Raw genomic sequence first — 16305 nt, forward strand, 5'->3', positions numbered from 1 at the left:
GCTAACTTGGATCCGAAATAGGAAAGCGCGCTCATCGAGTTCATCCGTGAGAATCGGGACATCTTTGCATGGAAGCCTTCTGACATGCCAGGTGTACCGAGAGAACTTGTTGAGCACACTCTCAATGTTCATCCCAAGTACAAACCGGTCAAGCAATTTCTCCGCCGGTTCAATGAAGAAAGACGCAAGGCTATTGGAGAAGAAGTAGCCAGGCTCTTGGCGGCTGGATTTATCATTGAAGTATTTCATCCTAAATGGTTGGCTAATCCGGTGCTGGTCCTTAAGAAGAACGACACTTGGCGTATGTGTGTGGACTACACAGATCTCAACAAAGCTTGTCCAGCAGATCCTTTTGCCCTCCCCGTATTGATCAAATTATTGATGCTACGGCGGGTTGCGAGCGTTTAAGTTTTTTGGATGCATATTCTGGTTATCATCAGATAAAAATGGAAGTTAAGGACCAGGAGAAGACAGCCTTCATAACTCCCTTTGGAGCCTTCTGCTATGTGTTCATGCCCTTTGGGCTCAAGAGTGCCCAGGCGACTTATCAACGGTGTGTGCAGAATTGTCTTCATAAACAGATCGGCCGCAATGTTCACGCCTATGTGGATGATATTGTGGTGAAATCAAGGAAGAAGGAGACATTGATCGATGACTTGAAGGAAACCTTTGATAACCTGCGGGTTTATAAAATGATGCTTAATTCGGCCAAGTGCGTCTTTGGCGTACCTGCAGGCAAGCTCTTAGGCTTTTTGGTGTCTAACAGGGGCATTGAAGCTAATCCGGAAAAGATCACAGCCATCACCTCCTTGGACAAACCGAAATGTATCAATGATGTTCAACGCCTGGCAGGCCGGATTGCCGCGTTGAGCCGGTTTATCAGTCGCCTTGGCGAGAAGGCCATCCCTTTATATCAGATGCTGAAGAAAACGGATAACTTCGTTTGGAGTGACGCCGCTAATGAAGCATTTGAGGACTTAAAGCGGCAGCTGGCTAATCCGGCGATTCTCGCTGCTCCGGTTGACAAAGAACCATTGTTGCTATATGTGGCAGCTAACGCTCGAGCTGTTAGTGTGGCTATTGTGGTGGAGCGCAAGGAGGCAGGAAAGGAGTATCCGGTTCAGCGGCCGGTTTACTATATCAGTGAGGTGCTTATTGAGTCCAAGCTGAGGTACCCGCATTGGCAAAAATTGGTGTATGGGGTCTTCATGGAAAGCCGGAAGCTTAAGCAGTATTTCCATGGTCATCCCATCACGGTGGTCAGCTCTGCTCCTTTCGGGGATATAATCCAGAACAGGGAAGCAACTGGCCGGATTGCTAAGTGGGCTATCGAGCTCGGACCTCACGGGTTGAAATACATACCCCGAACGGCGATCAAATCTCAGGCACTTGTGGATTTCATCAATGATTGGACAGAACTACAAGCGCCAGAAGAGAAGCTGGATCATACTTATTGGACTATTCATTTTGATGGGTCCAGGCAATTGGAGGGCTCGGGGGCTGGAGTCGTATTAACTTCCCCACAAGGTGATAAGTTTTGTTATGTTCTCCGTTTAATGTTCCCTTGCACTAACAATGCAGCCGAATATGAGGATTTACTCCATGGTCTTCGGATGGCTAAGGAGATGAACCTAAGCCGAGTTAAGTGCTTTGGTGACTCAGATCTGGTGGCTCAACAAGTGTCCGGCACTTGGGATTCCAAGGACCCACTCATGGTAGCATATCGTCGTGAGGTGGATATTGTTGCAGGTCACTTTAAAGGTTATCAGGTGGATCATGTGGACCGGCGGAAGAATGAAGTGGCGGACGCTTTAAGCCGCCTGGGTTCCCAACGTAAACCGGTTCCACCTAATGTCTTCCTAGATGTTCTGCATAGTCCGTCCGAAGCTCCCTGGTGAAGAGGATTTGGCTGTTCCTGATCAAGAAGCTCAGTTGGTGGCGGCTCTTCATGTTATCCCAGATTGGACGGTTCCATATCTGGCGTATATGAACCGGGGCGAGTTACCAGAGGATGAAACTTTGGCCAGGCAGATAATCTGGCGGTCCAAGTCCATGACTATCACTACAGGAATCAGCTACTTTGCCGTCTGCCACAGCAGACGGCAAAGGCAAGGATGGCGGACGGCAAAGGCCTTTACCGTCTGCCGCGGACGGCAAAAGGCTCCGGCAATGTAGGCATCGGTAAAGACCTTCTTTGCCGTCTGCTTTTTGAAGTGGACGACAAAGGGGCCTTTGCTATCAGCGGCTGACGGCAAAGAAAGCCGACGGCAATAAATGCGCTGTTAGTCCGTTAGGCGGCTAACGGTAGCCTTTGCCGTCCGCCGCTGACGGCAAAGAGCATCCGGCCTTTGCCGTCCGCCGAATGACGTCAGCTGGGCATCACTGCGGGACAAGCCTTTGCCGTTTGCTGCTGTAGGCAAATGTGGGCATTCTTTGCCGTCTGCCATTGTAGGCAAAGCCTTTGTCGTCCGCCGCTGTAGGCAAACTGACCAAATGGGTCAGCTCCCAGGGAGCACAGGTGGCCGCCGCGAGGCTTCTTTGCCGTTCGCGGCAGACGGCAAAAGATCTTCTCTAACTTGCAGATCAACTCCGGCGCCAACTCTTCCATTTCTTCTAGCACGCCAGGCGATAGTTCTTTCGCACAAAGAACGCGGAAGAAATAGCTGAGTTCTGCCAGTACTAGCCATTCATCCTCAGGGATGAAGCCACGCAACATCACCGGCATTACCCGCTCAATCCATATGTGCCAATAATGACTCTTGAGACCAAATATCTTCAATTTATCAATACTCGCTCCCCTCTTTAGATTCGCTGCATACCCATCGGGGAACATCAACTGCATTTTCACCCACAAGATAATTTCCCTCATAGCTGGCCTTCCAAGATTGAACCATGCCTTTGGCTTCGTCCAGTTCTGCTTTCCATTCGGTTCTTTCATGTTTTGTAACGGCCTATCACATAGCGCCTCTAGATCGGGGTGAGGTGTCGGGGTCGGGGTGTCGGGGTCAGGGGGTCAGGGTGTCGGGGTGTGGTGTCGGGGTCAGGGTGTCGGGGTCAGGGGGTCAGGGTGTCGGGGTGTCGTGTCGGGGTCGGGGTGTCGGGGTCAGGGGGTCGGGGTGTTTCCTTCTATCCTTCTTCTTCTTTCATTTCTTCTTCTTCTTCTTTCCTTCTCTTCTTCTTCCCCTTCTACATATTCTTCTTTTCTTCGTCTTCCCCTTCTACATATTCTTCTTTTCTTCTTCTTCTTTTTTCATCTTTTTTCTACTTCTTTTAATAATATAACTAATTATCTAAAACCCACGCACTAAATCTAACACTAACACATATCTAGCACTAAATTTAACACTAACACTAACACATATCTAGACCTAAATCTAACACAAACAATTAAACAGCAAAAAAAGAAAAAACAGAAGAAAAAAATAACTCACCGGAGCTCGGGGGGTGGCGGTGGCGACGGGGGCGGCGGGCGGCAGGGTGGCGGTGGCGACGGGGGTGGCAAGGCTCCGGGGCGGTGGAGCTCCGGGGCGGTGGAGCTCAGGGAGAGCCGGCAGGGAGGCCGGGCCGATGGGGCCGCGGTGGCGCCGGGGTGGTGGGCGGGTGGTGGGGGCGGCGGGGCGCCGGGGCAGTGGGATGGTCGGGCGGCGACGTGGTGGGGCGCCGGGGCGGCGGGATGGTGGGGCGACGGGGCGTCGGCGGGTGGGGGCGGGGGGTGGTGGGGCGACGGTGCAGGCTGCGGTGGGTGGCGGGGGCGGCGGCGGGTGCTGGAGGCGGCGGCGGGTGGGGGCGGCGCCGGGCGGCGGGGGGCGGCGGGGGGTCGATCTGGTCATGGAGAGAAACAGAGAGGAAAGGGGTGGGGGGCTCGGCCGTTAGTTAGGTTAGTGAAGTTAGGTCTTTGCCGTCGGCCGTGCTTTGCCGTCCGCTATTTTTCTGCGGACGGCAAAGAGGGGATCCGTTAAGTTTTATCTAATCAGCTCATAAGTGGGGCCACCTCTCTCTTTGCCGTCAGCCAGCTGACGGCAAAGAATCTTTGCCGTCAGCTAGCGGACGGCAAAGAACTGGCTGATGGCAAAATCTTTCTTTGCCATCAGCCATTTCTTTGCCGTCCGTTTTCCGTAAGCGGACGGCAAAGACCTTCTTTGCCGTCAGCTAGCAGACGGCAAAGAACTGGCAGACGGCAATAAGCTAATTCCAGTAGTGTATTATCAATGGAGAGTTACATCATTGCACTGTGTCAGGGGCGTTTCAACGCTGCGTGTCTCCTGAAGAAGGCCGTGAAATTTTGCGAGAGATCCATGAAGGAGATTGTGGTCACCACGCCGGTTCAAAATCTTTGGTGGCCAAGGCGTTTCGTCACGGTTTCTATTGGTTGACAGCTCATGCTGATGCCGAGGACTTAGTCAAAAGATGTGATGGCTGTCAGAAATTCTCAAGGCGCGCTCATGTACCGGCTCAAGAATTGAGGATGATTCCAATCACCTAGCCATTTGCAACTTGGGGGCTGGATATGGTTGGGCCTTGCAAGAGGTCCAAGGACAAGAAGACCCACCTTTTGGTGGCGGTTGATAAGTTCACAAAGTGGGTGGAGGCAGAGCCAGTTAGTAAGTGTGATGCAGCCACGGCGGTTCAATTCATCAAAAAGGTGATCTTTCGGTTTGGCTTTCCACGCAGCATTATAATAGACAATGGTACCAATCTGTCAAAGGGTGCCATGAAGGAGTTCTGTCAACGTGAGCACGTCCGGCTTGACGTGTCATCAGTGGCACACCCCCAGTCCAATGGTCAAGCGGAGAGGTCCAATCAAGAGATCTTGAGAAGCATCAAACCCCGACTTATGGTTCCTTTGCAACGGACGCCGGGTTGTTGGGTTGAGGAGTTACCTTCTGTGTTATGGAGCATCAATACCACACCCAACAGATCGACAGGATACACGCCGTTCTTCATGGTTTATGGAGCGGAAGCGGTTCTTCCTAGTTTCATCCATCATGACTCACCTTTTGTAGCAGCATATGTTGAAGCTGACAACGAGAAGGCACGACAGGAAGCTCTTGACCTATTGATGAGGAGCGTGACATGGCGGCAGCCCGTTCGGCGATTTATCAGCATGATCATAGCCGCCGGGTTAGAACCAGAACCTTTCAAGAAGGTGATTTGGTTCTTCGACTCATCCAGGATCAGACGGATATGCACAAGCTATCCCCCCCTTGGGAGGGACCCTTTGTGGTCAGCAAGAATCTACACAACGGGTCATACTACCTAATCGATGTTCGAGAGCGCAAAGGCTCACGTAAATCGGAGGAGGAGACCAACCGGCCGTGGAATATTGCTCATCTTCGGCCCTACTATACTTGAGCCATAGGCTCTGCTTATGTACATGTTATGACAATGTATATATTATGATCAATATAATAAACCAGAACCTCAGCTAAAGCGGGGTATCTGTTGTTTTTATTACATCATGTGTGGTTACATGGAGCTTCTATTTATAAAGCGGCGTCCGGTTTACACCTTGATTTAGCTTCTCAAAGCTTTATGATAGATCACTTGGGGGCTTGGTCGTATCCGAACCATAGCTACACCTCTTGATCGGCGTATCCCACAGCATCACTTGGGGGCTTGGTCGTATTCGAACCATAGTCACACCTCTTGATCGGCTCAAAGCCAAATCAATCCAGGGCCAAAGAGAGTGTTGAAAAACAACAACTCAAACATAGGCACCCACTGAGCACAGCTCAAAATGTTACTTGGGGATTCTTTGCTGTCGAAATGGACAAAGAATCTACAGTTGTAATAGGTTATCAAGCCATGGCTTGGAAGCCTGGTGTATACACCTAAGACCCCGGGTTAACCTGCCTATTTAAGTAAGTCACTCCGCCCAGGTAAACCTGGTATGACCCTTCGAACTTTGACAAGTTACTCTAAAATGAAGACCCGGAACTTGTCAAGTTAAAACGATGATTGGTTAAGGATTGAGGACCATCTTAAAAGGCTTTGCAAAAATGGTTTAACTCAGTGGCCTGGCAGCCCATGAAAAGCCTCGAATTTGGGGCCTGGCAGCCCATGAAAAGCCTCGACTACAACAGGTTTTATTTGCCTTTTGCTAAGTTTTTCTTTGTTTTCATAAGATTTGTGATGTTTTCAAACCGGTGTTTATCAACCCGGTTAGGCTGTCAACTACAAGTTGTCAGTACACAATCAAATTATAATCCGGAGACTATCATCCCGGTCTGGTTTTGACTCAAAGTCACCAGTATAGAATAAACTGGTGTTTATGATAACCCAGAACGGTTTTATTATCAACCAACATCATATAACAGGAGTTACTTATACTCCATATTAGGGTTATGACCCTCACTACGAAGTTGGTCAGCCAACATTATGCCTAAAGGTCACAGGTATCATATATTTCCATATTTGGTTATCTTTTACAAACCTTGGTTCTAAACCTTGGTCATATATATATTTGGGTATCATGACCCGCCCGGTGGTAAACCGCCAGGGCGCTTTAAGCTTCTTATCTGCAGGAACAGCTTGAATAAATGGCTATGGATTATGAACTTAACCATGGCGAATTAACAAGCATCAGTCGCAGATAAACATGCACGAATGCATAACAGACCAAGTGTTTTAAACTAGCCTATTACAAGGCGTTTCAGTGCCCACAAGGATAATTGTTTTCTCAAAAATGTGTCGCGGCATGTAGAAGACTAAACCGGCCTCCAGATCATGATTCGTTACCAGCTTGGCTAGACGGCTGCGGATCGTCTCGCACCGGTTCAACTCCCTCCTCTCTACCCAGTGGCTGGAAGTCAATAGTTGCCCAGTCGATCCCAGTTAGGGCTTGGAATACAACTTCATCGCTTATAAGCGTGGACGGTTCAATGTCAGGGGCATAAGTGTGCTTACAGATTGGTGGGATAAGATTTTGCGCTTCTGGAATTGGTGCAGCAACCCGTCTGTTCTTATCATCATAACTCGCCTGATAGTACGAGAGATCCTCTTCTTCAACCAGTTGACAAGCCAATGGGCGTACTTCCCGGTTTATGATTCAGAGATCAACATTGCCAAATTCTGTTCCGTCTTCCTTCAAACTGGGATAGCCTTGGGCCGCTTCCACTGGATCAAAGTCAGGTACCCAAGCTTTTGCCCGGGTTAATGCGGCCAAAGCGCCCGTTCTTGCGGCAGACTTTTTTAGCTCGTCTACCCGGGCAGGAAGCATAGATAACCTTTATAATGTATCCTTGATCAAAGTGGGAGGAGGATTATTGTGTGAAGCAGTATAGATGATCCGCTGCGCACCGGTATACAGCTGCTCTATCAGAGTATAGGCCGCTTTCAATTTCTTCTATACATTAGAGCCCAGATGGCTAATACGAGTTCATGCGCCATTGTACACATCAGTAAATCGGCAATACATGGGAAGATATGTTGAAAGTATTAAGTAAAAGATGTTTACCGAACACAGCAGCAGTCATGGCATGAATCTTCCACTTTACACCGGTCAGTTCGTCAACCATCGGTTTAAGAGTTGCTTCTGCGTTCTCGGCCCTTTTTATGAAAGAGGATTCTTCAATCTCCCAATCCGCCCGCTCCTTGTTGAAGCCCTCTTTAAGTTTCTCCATAGCGCCTAGAGCGCTGGTCAACTCTTCCTTAGCTTTGGAGGTTTCGGCTTGCTGGGATTTGAGGTTCTCCTGCAGATCAGCTGTTTGGCTTTCTTTCTTGCTCAGTTCAGCCTATAAAGAGACAGATATATAATGAGTTGACAGTACATATTTGAAGTACCAAGCACATAACAAGTTATGCCCTTGGTACTTGGGGGCTAATGCATATTTGCTCTTTATCCGAAATTTCTACAAGTCCCAAGCACAATACAAGTATTAAACTTGGCACTTGGGGGCTAATGTGTATTTGCTCATAATTGCTTATATGGGAATTCTTCTACAAAGTCCCGGTTCATCTTTATAAAGTTAAACCAGCCCTTGGGGGCTACATCAGTGAAGTTAAGATGCATTGTTGCGAACATGAAATTGTTACTAAAGTCCCGGTTTAGATTGGTATCTTAAACCGTCACTTGGGGGCTACTGGAAGTTGATAAGCTGCAATTGAATATAAGAGAGGAACACTTATGGAGTTACCTCATATCGCTCCTTCATCAAATTTACCAAACCGGCTTCATAGTGACGGCTGGTGTATAGACGGTTCAAGAAGCCGGAGTGAAGGTCTTGAGCATTCAGATGGGCATAATTTGACAAATCGGCGTTCCATTTGCCTTTGCCAATTGCAGAGAGCTCGTCTTTGGCAGTATGCTTTGACAAAGAGACGGGATTGCCAGGAGCGGTATGGCCAGTGCCAGTAATCATAATATCATCATCTTTGTCATCAGCAGCCGTTACTGGGGTTGGCGGTTTGTCAGTATTTTAAACCGGACTTGCCGTTCTGTCATCAGTTCGGACAGGGCTGGTTGGCTTGTCAGCATGGCTTGTGGTGTCAACTTCTATCTGCTCAGCAACAAAGTCATGATCTTGAGGCGGTGGGTCATTCAGTATGGCGTCAACGTTGGTTTCTTCAGGATCTGGAGTTTTTTCCGGTTCAACAGCCACGTCATCATCAGCCGGTTTATTCAATCGAGCCTTCTTGCTGGGTCTGGGCTTGGCGCTGAGAAAAATAAACATGAGGATCAGTACAAGTATATCAAAATAACAATCAAGGATAAAAATAAGTGTATGGCTCACCCAAGAACTGTTTTGAGGGGTGGAAGCTTTGTGGTTGACGACTCGCCAGAGGATGAGTGGGAAGTACCCTGATAATTTGAATCAGACGGGTTAAGAGGCTGACGAAAACAACCCGCTTTGGGGCATGAAGTGTCAAGGGGATAAGAGACCTCTGATCGGCGTTTCCCAACCGGAGTGTTCGGTAAACCGGCGGAGGTAACTACCTGGCCGCTGTGCCGGGTTGTGCGGCGAGCTTCGTGCTGCTGTGTCTTCAAAAGAAAGTTTGGATCCAAGTAAGCAAGGGGATGAGAAAATTTTACTTTCCGGTTTGCTCGACGGATTTTTTATGTTGGCAGAGGATCTGAATCGGAGGAAAGAATGGTTACCTCTACATCATCAGTGTGACTGCCTTCAGCGTCGTCCTGATAATAATCATTGTCAATGAGGTGTACGAAAAATGAACCAAGAGAGTCAAGTTCTACCTCTGATTCCGGGTTACCCACATCGTCATCAGCTGGTAGCTCGGAGGATGCAGTGGTCCTTTTCTTGCCAGGTTTCTTAACAACCTTGGTCTTTGGGGGAAGTGGCTTGGTCGGTTTGTCTTGCGGCTTTGCCGGTTTTTCTTGTGGTTTCTTGTTCTAGAACGGATCATTACCCTGTCAGAAGATAATCACAATTTCAGCAACTTCAGATAAAAAGACTATATGATTCTTACAGCTGGCGGTTTGTGGAAGGTGCAGAAAGGGAGCAGTCCGGTTTGGGCACAGATAGCCTCCGGTTCATTCAGCATCTTCTTTACAGCCTCAATAACTTCCGCATCTGTAAGCTGAATGTCAATGTATCGTTGAGCATCCTTCAAACTCCCTGTGTACTCACACATCAAACCAGAGCGCCGGCTTAAGGGCAGAATACTCCAGCTTATCCAGCAACGAGCAAGATCAACTCCTGTCAAATCGTTCGCCATGAAGGCTCTAAGCTTTGATAGTTGAGGAGCATAGTTGGCCCTTTCTTTTGCAGTCAACCTCTAAGGAAAAGGATGTATATTGCTAAGGCGTTCAGGGCGGTAACCCAGCAGGGGGTTTTCATCAGGTGGAGATGTATCCTTGCAATAAAACCAGGTCTGGTTCCACTCTTTGGGGTGACTGTGGAGCTTGGGATGAGGAAAAGTGACTTCCTTCCTTTTCTGAACCGCCATTCTGCCCAATTCAGTATTGGGTCCATCCGTGAATTCTGTGTGACGGTTTAAGTGAAAGAAATCCCTAAATAGTTTGACTGTAGGTTCCTCTTGTAGATAAGCTTCACAGAAGACTTGGAAGTGGCAGATGTTGGTCACAGAATTTGGACCAATGTCTTGAGGGCGCAACTGAAAATTGGCTAGTACATCTCGGAAAAATTTCGAACCGGGAGGGCAAAAACCTCGACCTAGATGATCAGAAAACACGACTACCTCTCCGTCCTTGGGTGTAGGGGGATTTTCCGGGCCAGGGACCCTCCAGTGGATGACGTCTTTCTCGGCTAAAGCGCCCGTTTTAACAAGATTGTTTAACTGCTCTTCGGTTACTCGAGAAGGAGCCCAATTGCATTCATAGACTTGCTTGGCCATGGCAGTGGAAATCTGAAACATGATTATTGCCTGTTTAAGATTTACATGGATAGCTATACAAGGGTATAAGGATATAAGCATATTGTTAAACCGGAGTTCGTTATTCGTAAACCGGTGTCTGACAATGGAAACAGTACAATGGTGAATGCAGTGGCGGTTCAACAGGGGACTAATGGTATCTACTGGGTCATCATTTTTCTATGAAGTTAAACCGCCTAATCTGGTATTGAAGATACAAGTTTAAAGATGCGTAAGTGAAGGAAAAACAAGTTTCACAGCTTGGCATGGTAATTTCAGATCTGCCGTGCGTTGGAAAATCAAAATAAATTCAGACCTAATTTCAAGAGTATGAACAGTTCAGCAAGATTCAGATGAGTTTTGTATAAAGGAACAGATCTAACAAAAAGGGGATTATGGCTACGGCCGCGTAAGAAATATCGGATCCAGCTAGCTGTTTGTGCTAATAAAAAGAACAGGAAGGAACAATGGCGGGCATTGGATAGACTCCGATGAACATTGAAACCCTAATGGTGGATCTGGAGCAAAGGAAAGAAGAACTCACTGATGATGAGGGAACAGCGGAGGAGTGCCGCACTTTTCTAGTCCAGTCAGGTTGATGCAGCGGCCGTCGCGGAGGCAGAAACGAAGGTCGACGGTGGCGGCGGAGCTCCAAAGGTCGGGCTGTGCGAGGAAGAAGATGAGGTGAAGAGATACGGGGGGGAATGGAAAGACACCCTGGCCCTATTTATAAAGGCAAAAAGATAACCGTCAGGCAGAAAAATCGAGGAGCCCAAAATTTGGGTATGAGGCGGAGTTGTCGCCTCGATTGTCGGAGGCTCATTAATGAAGGTGGGTTATACACAGTTTTAAATAACAGATGACGGCATGGCGGTTTACCATGATCCTGGAAGGTGATGTCACGACGGTTTACAAGATTATGTGAAGATGTTGAAGAAGAAATTTTCTTAAGTATTAAGGATTGACATGAACCAGTTCAAATCAATCTGGGGCCTAATGTTGGGGATATTACTACTGGGCGTAAACCGGCCAGGAGAGGCCGGGTTAACCCCATAAGTAGTTCATTATATCTGAAGCCCATGAAGACAGACGGTGACGCTTTATGAAGGCCCACGGCCCAAAGCCGGTTTAAGGCCTGTAGACATAAACCGACATTAATATGTAAACATGTGTTGTAAGATAGAAGGAGCAGAGACCGAGCCAGACACGTTTATGAGCCGGCCTCGGGATTCAGTAAACCGACGGGCGTCAACCCGTGTATATAAGGGGACGACCCGACGGCGGTTCAAGGGGGACAGAGCACAACTCGAGACTCGGGCAAAGCGTATTCGCTCCCTGGTCATCGAAACCCAAGCAATCCCACAACAACTGGATCGTAGGCTTTTACCTTCACCGCAAGGGGCCGAACCAGTATAAACTCTCTTGCGTCCCTTGTCCGCTTTAACCCCTTTAAGTTAACCCATAGCGATGGCTCCACGACTAAATCCTTTCTCTAGGACATCAGCCGTGACAAAACCACGACAAATACCACAACTTAAAACAAAACAAAGGATTTGGCTTGCGGAATAAGCCGGAAACAAACATATGATAGAGATTTCTCCCAAAGTGTTCGTGATGAGGCCCCACGGGCACGACGTACAGCGGACGTCACGAATGACAAACAAGACGTCCCCGAATCGGCATAGCCAAGGATTCTTTAAGACGCCTCGCGACCACTGTAAATCGACCATGAAAAGCGAACCACTAGACGTTGGACCCCAATCTCAAATCATACATCTGTCGAAAAGATATTCTAGGAGCTACTTGAATTCCCACCTATAAACTCCCGAAACTTTCTGGTTATGCAATCTGGTGTTGGGGATACAGGGGAAGCAATATATCTCACCCAAAGTAACAATCCCTACATCCAGCTGTATCCATCTGTCAACACATAACCAAGAAAACTCCGGAAATCGTGTACCTCAACCTTCGAAAAGCATCCGTTATATGAGTTATGGCAATACTCCCGAACTCCCGTCCCAGTATTGGGTGGCGTCGAGGTTATCTCACCAACAATTACATAAAAGAGATTTTCGATGTCGGCAAACTCAGGTATTCCAGAACTGCAACGATAAAATTGTGACAACAACACCTCGGAGCTCAACTCCCCGGGACACTGCCACAACCCCTAAATGTCAGGAGGCACCAAGAACAATGTTCTCGTCACAAGAATATCAGAATGATCCCAAGATACCCGCGTGATCCTAAATTTTTTTTAGTGAAATTTGAGGAGAGGAAAGTCAAAACATCTACGTCAGGAGACCTCACCAGAGCGACGAAGGGACAGAGGAGTAAAAACAATCCCTCTCCGATATATATAATCCTAAGACTCAAAACATTTTGTTCTAGACTCAACAACGTCAGCGATTCAATCAAGCAGGGGGCTCCTAAGTCGGGGATGGCTCTGATTACCAACTTGTAACACCCACGATGCGGCTATATCTCCCACGTGTCGAGGCACGAGTTAGAGGCATAACCGCATGGTGGTTTTGTCGCAAGAAGGGTCATCTTCACACAATCCCATGTAATGAATAAGAATGGGATAAAGAGTTGGCTTACAATCGCCACTTCACACAAAACATTAATTAAACATACATCATTCAGAGTACACACATAGTCCGACTACGGACGAATCCGAATAAAAGGAAGATAACCCCAAATTCTAGATCCCCGATCGTCCCAACTGGGCTCCACTACTGATCATCGGGAAACGAAACATAGTAACAACCAAGGTCTTCATCGAGCTCCCACTTGAGCTCGGTTGCGTCACCTGTACTGGTATCATCGGCACCTGCAACTGTTTGGAAGTATCCGTGAGTCACGAGGACTCAGATATCTCACACCCGCGAGATCAAGACTATTTAAGCATATGGGTAGGATGAGGTAGTGAGGTGGAGCTGCAGCAAACGATAAGCAAATATGGTGGCTAACATACGCAAATAAGAGCGAGAAGAGAAGCAACGCAATGGCCGAGAAGCTAGAAGTGATCAAGAAGTGATCCTGAAACTAGTTACGTTCAAGCATAACACAAGACCGTGTTCACTTCCCGGACACCGCCGAAAAGAGACCATCACGGCTACACACGCGGTTGATGCATTTTAATTAACTCAAGTGTCAAATTCTCTACAACCGGACATTAACAAATTCCCATCTGCCACATAACCGCGGGCACGGCTCTCAAAAGTTTATACCCTGCAGGGGTGTCCCAACTTAGCCCATCACAAGCTCTCACGGTCAACGAAGGATATTCCTTCTCCCGGGAAGACCCGATCAGTCTCGGAATCCCGGTTACAAGACATTTCGACAATGGTAAAACAAGACCAGCAAAGCCGCCCGATGTCAACAATCCCGATAGGAGTCACACGTATCTCGTTCTCAGGATACACCGGATAGGTCAAGCTACGAGTAAAACCAGCCCTCAAGTTGCCCCGAGGTGGCCCCGCAGGCTGCCCGGTTCAGACCAACACTTAGAGAAGCACTGGCCCGGGGGGGTTAAAATAAAGATGACCCTCGGGTTGGCTGACCCAAGGGAAGGGTAATAGGTTGTTAGGCAAATGTAAAACCAAGGTTGGGCCTTGCTGGAGGAGTTTTATTCAAAGCGAACTGTCAAGGGGTTCCCATAACACCCAACCGCGTAAGGAATGCAAAATCAAGGAACATAACACCGGTATGACGGAAACTAGGGCGGCAAGAGTGGAACAAAACACCAGGCATAAGGCCGAGCCTTCCACCCTTTACCAAGTATATAGATGCATTAATTAAATATAAGAGATATTGTGATATCCCAACATATCCATGTTCCAACATGGAACAAACTTCAACTTCACCTGCAACTAACAACGCTATAAGAGTGGCTGAGCAAAAGCGGTAACTTAGCCAAACAACGGTTTGCTAGGAAGGAGGGTTAGAGGCTTGACATGGCAACATGGGAGGCATGATAACAAGTGGTAGGTAGCGCGACATAGCGATAGAGTGAACAACTAGCAAGCAAAGATAGAAGTGATTTCGAGGGTATGGTCATCTTGCCTGAGATCCCGCAAGGAAGAAGAATGAGTCCAAGAAGAAGACGAACAAACATAGTCGAACGGATCCTCACAAGCGCAACATAACCGGAACTATCGAGAAGAAGCACAACCGGAAAGAAGCAAACAACACGGTAAACAACCATCACATAATCATGGCATGATGCACAAACAAGTATGATGCATGTCCGGTTTAAAAGCATGGCAAAGTGCAACAAACAATACTACAAATTAAGTGGAGCTCAATATGCAACGAGTTAAATATCGACGAAACACCACATTCATTTATTTAGATCTCTCCCATTTATGTACCCAACAATATTAAATGTTGTTAAACATGGCAAGAGGTGAAGCATAAGTAAACTAACTATTTAAGGAAGTTTAAATGAGGCCGGAACAACAAATAACAATTCCGGAAAATCCTCATATGCATATTTCGAATTTGCTACTGTTCTGCCCTAAACACAATTTTAATGTTGTTAAACAGCAAAATAAAGTGCACCATGTTAAACTAGGCATTTTTCTACCCCATTTACATATAAGGTTTATTTAAAATGGAGCTACGGTTATTTAGTTATGGAATAAATCATTTTAACATGGCATTTATGCAAATTAAAGCAAACAGCAAGTTAAACATTTTTAACATGGATGAAAGTTGCATATTATGAAACTAGATGAAATTCTAAGCACTTTACATATTTAAAACATTTTAATCCGATGCACGGTTAGTGAGATATTAAATGCATGAACAAGAGGGTTTTTCTGTAAAACAGTAAACTTCTGGAAAAATTAGCTAAATCCGTCCAGGAAAAAAACATGAGTTGGCCCGAAACTGGCTGACCCAACAGGAACAGGGGGTCTTGCGGGCGATGCTCACATTGGCTGGATCTGGCTGGGCTGGCGGGGCAGATGCGGGTGAAGAGGCCGGCTTGGGGTCGCGATCGATGCAGCGGGACGCGGTCAACGCACGCGGGTGAGCACTCGTCCTCCTGCTCGAAGCAGAGGAAGCAGGGGGCGACGACTGTGGCCGGACTTGGCGACGGGGACGACGAGGCGAGGTGGAGTGCTGGATCTGGCGAGGGGAGGTCGGCACTGGCGCGCGGCCATGGCGGGGCATGCTCCTATGAACAAACTCAAAGAGCGAGAGAGTTTAGAGAGGAGAGATAGCGAGGAGAAACGGAAAGAAAGGCAAGGGCCAGGGGACGGCCTGATGGTTCGGCCGTCGGCGATGGCGAGGCGCTGGTCTGCTCCGGCGACGGTGGGGGTCCTGGAGGTGAGGCTCGGGCGAGCATAGCACGAGGCAGAGGCAAGAAACGGCAGGCGGCGGCGGATCCGGGTCGCGGGAAACGGCAGGGACGGATGGATCCACCTCGGATCTGGCGGGGCAGGGATCAATGGCGCGAATTGGGCTCCTCTTGTTCTTCCTGAAGAAAGAGAGAGAAACCGTGAGGTTAGGGAGAGAGAAGAACCAGGGGAAGAAGGAGAGGGAGGCGACGAGGAGCTGCAGAAGGGCCAGCCTTGGAGCACTGGGGCTCAGGGCGATGAGCATCAGGGAGGCAGGAGGCCTCGGCGCCGGGCATCCACGAGCTCGGGGGCTACTCAACGGCGGGAGGACGGAGATGACGAAGCAAGGCGACGGTGGAGCATCTGGGCACGGGGAAGCGGCCTGATGGTGCGGTAGTCGATGGCTGGCCTCGGGAGAAGCTCGTTTCCTTGGGTCGATGAGGAGGCAGGGACTCCAGGAGGTGCTCGCTGGTGATCCTTGACGGTGGCGGAAGGGCGGCAGCGCGGGAAGCAGAGGATGTTGCGGCTCGGGTGTGGAATGGATCGAGGGGGAAGGTGGAGGCCGGTTAGTTCGGCGCTGAAAACAAGGAAGAGTGGCGGCGGCCGAAAGGGAATGATGGGACAGGAG

General features: G+C 48.4%; 1 long non-coding RNA gene across 1 annotated transcript; it reads right to left on the reverse strand.

The window, feature by feature from the left end:
• Positions 1-12551: 12551 nt before the first annotated feature.
• LOC141023254 (uncharacterized) lies at positions 12552-16302 on the reverse strand. Its single transcript, XR_012183895.1, has 3 exons — positions 15271-16302; positions 14398-14486; positions 12552-13168 (listed from the first exon to the last, which is right to left on the reverse strand). It is a non-coding gene; the product is annotated as an uncharacterized lncRNA (long non-coding RNA).
• Positions 16303-16305: the final 3 nt, after the last annotated feature.

Source organism: Aegilops tauschii, chromosome 5 (assembly GCF_002575655.3).
Source record: "Aegilops tauschii subsp. strangulata cultivar AL8/78 chromosome 5, Aet v6.0, whole genome shotgun sequence".
Classification (NCBI taxonomy): Eukaryota; Viridiplantae; Streptophyta; class Magnoliopsida; order Poales; family Poaceae; genus Aegilops; species Aegilops tauschii.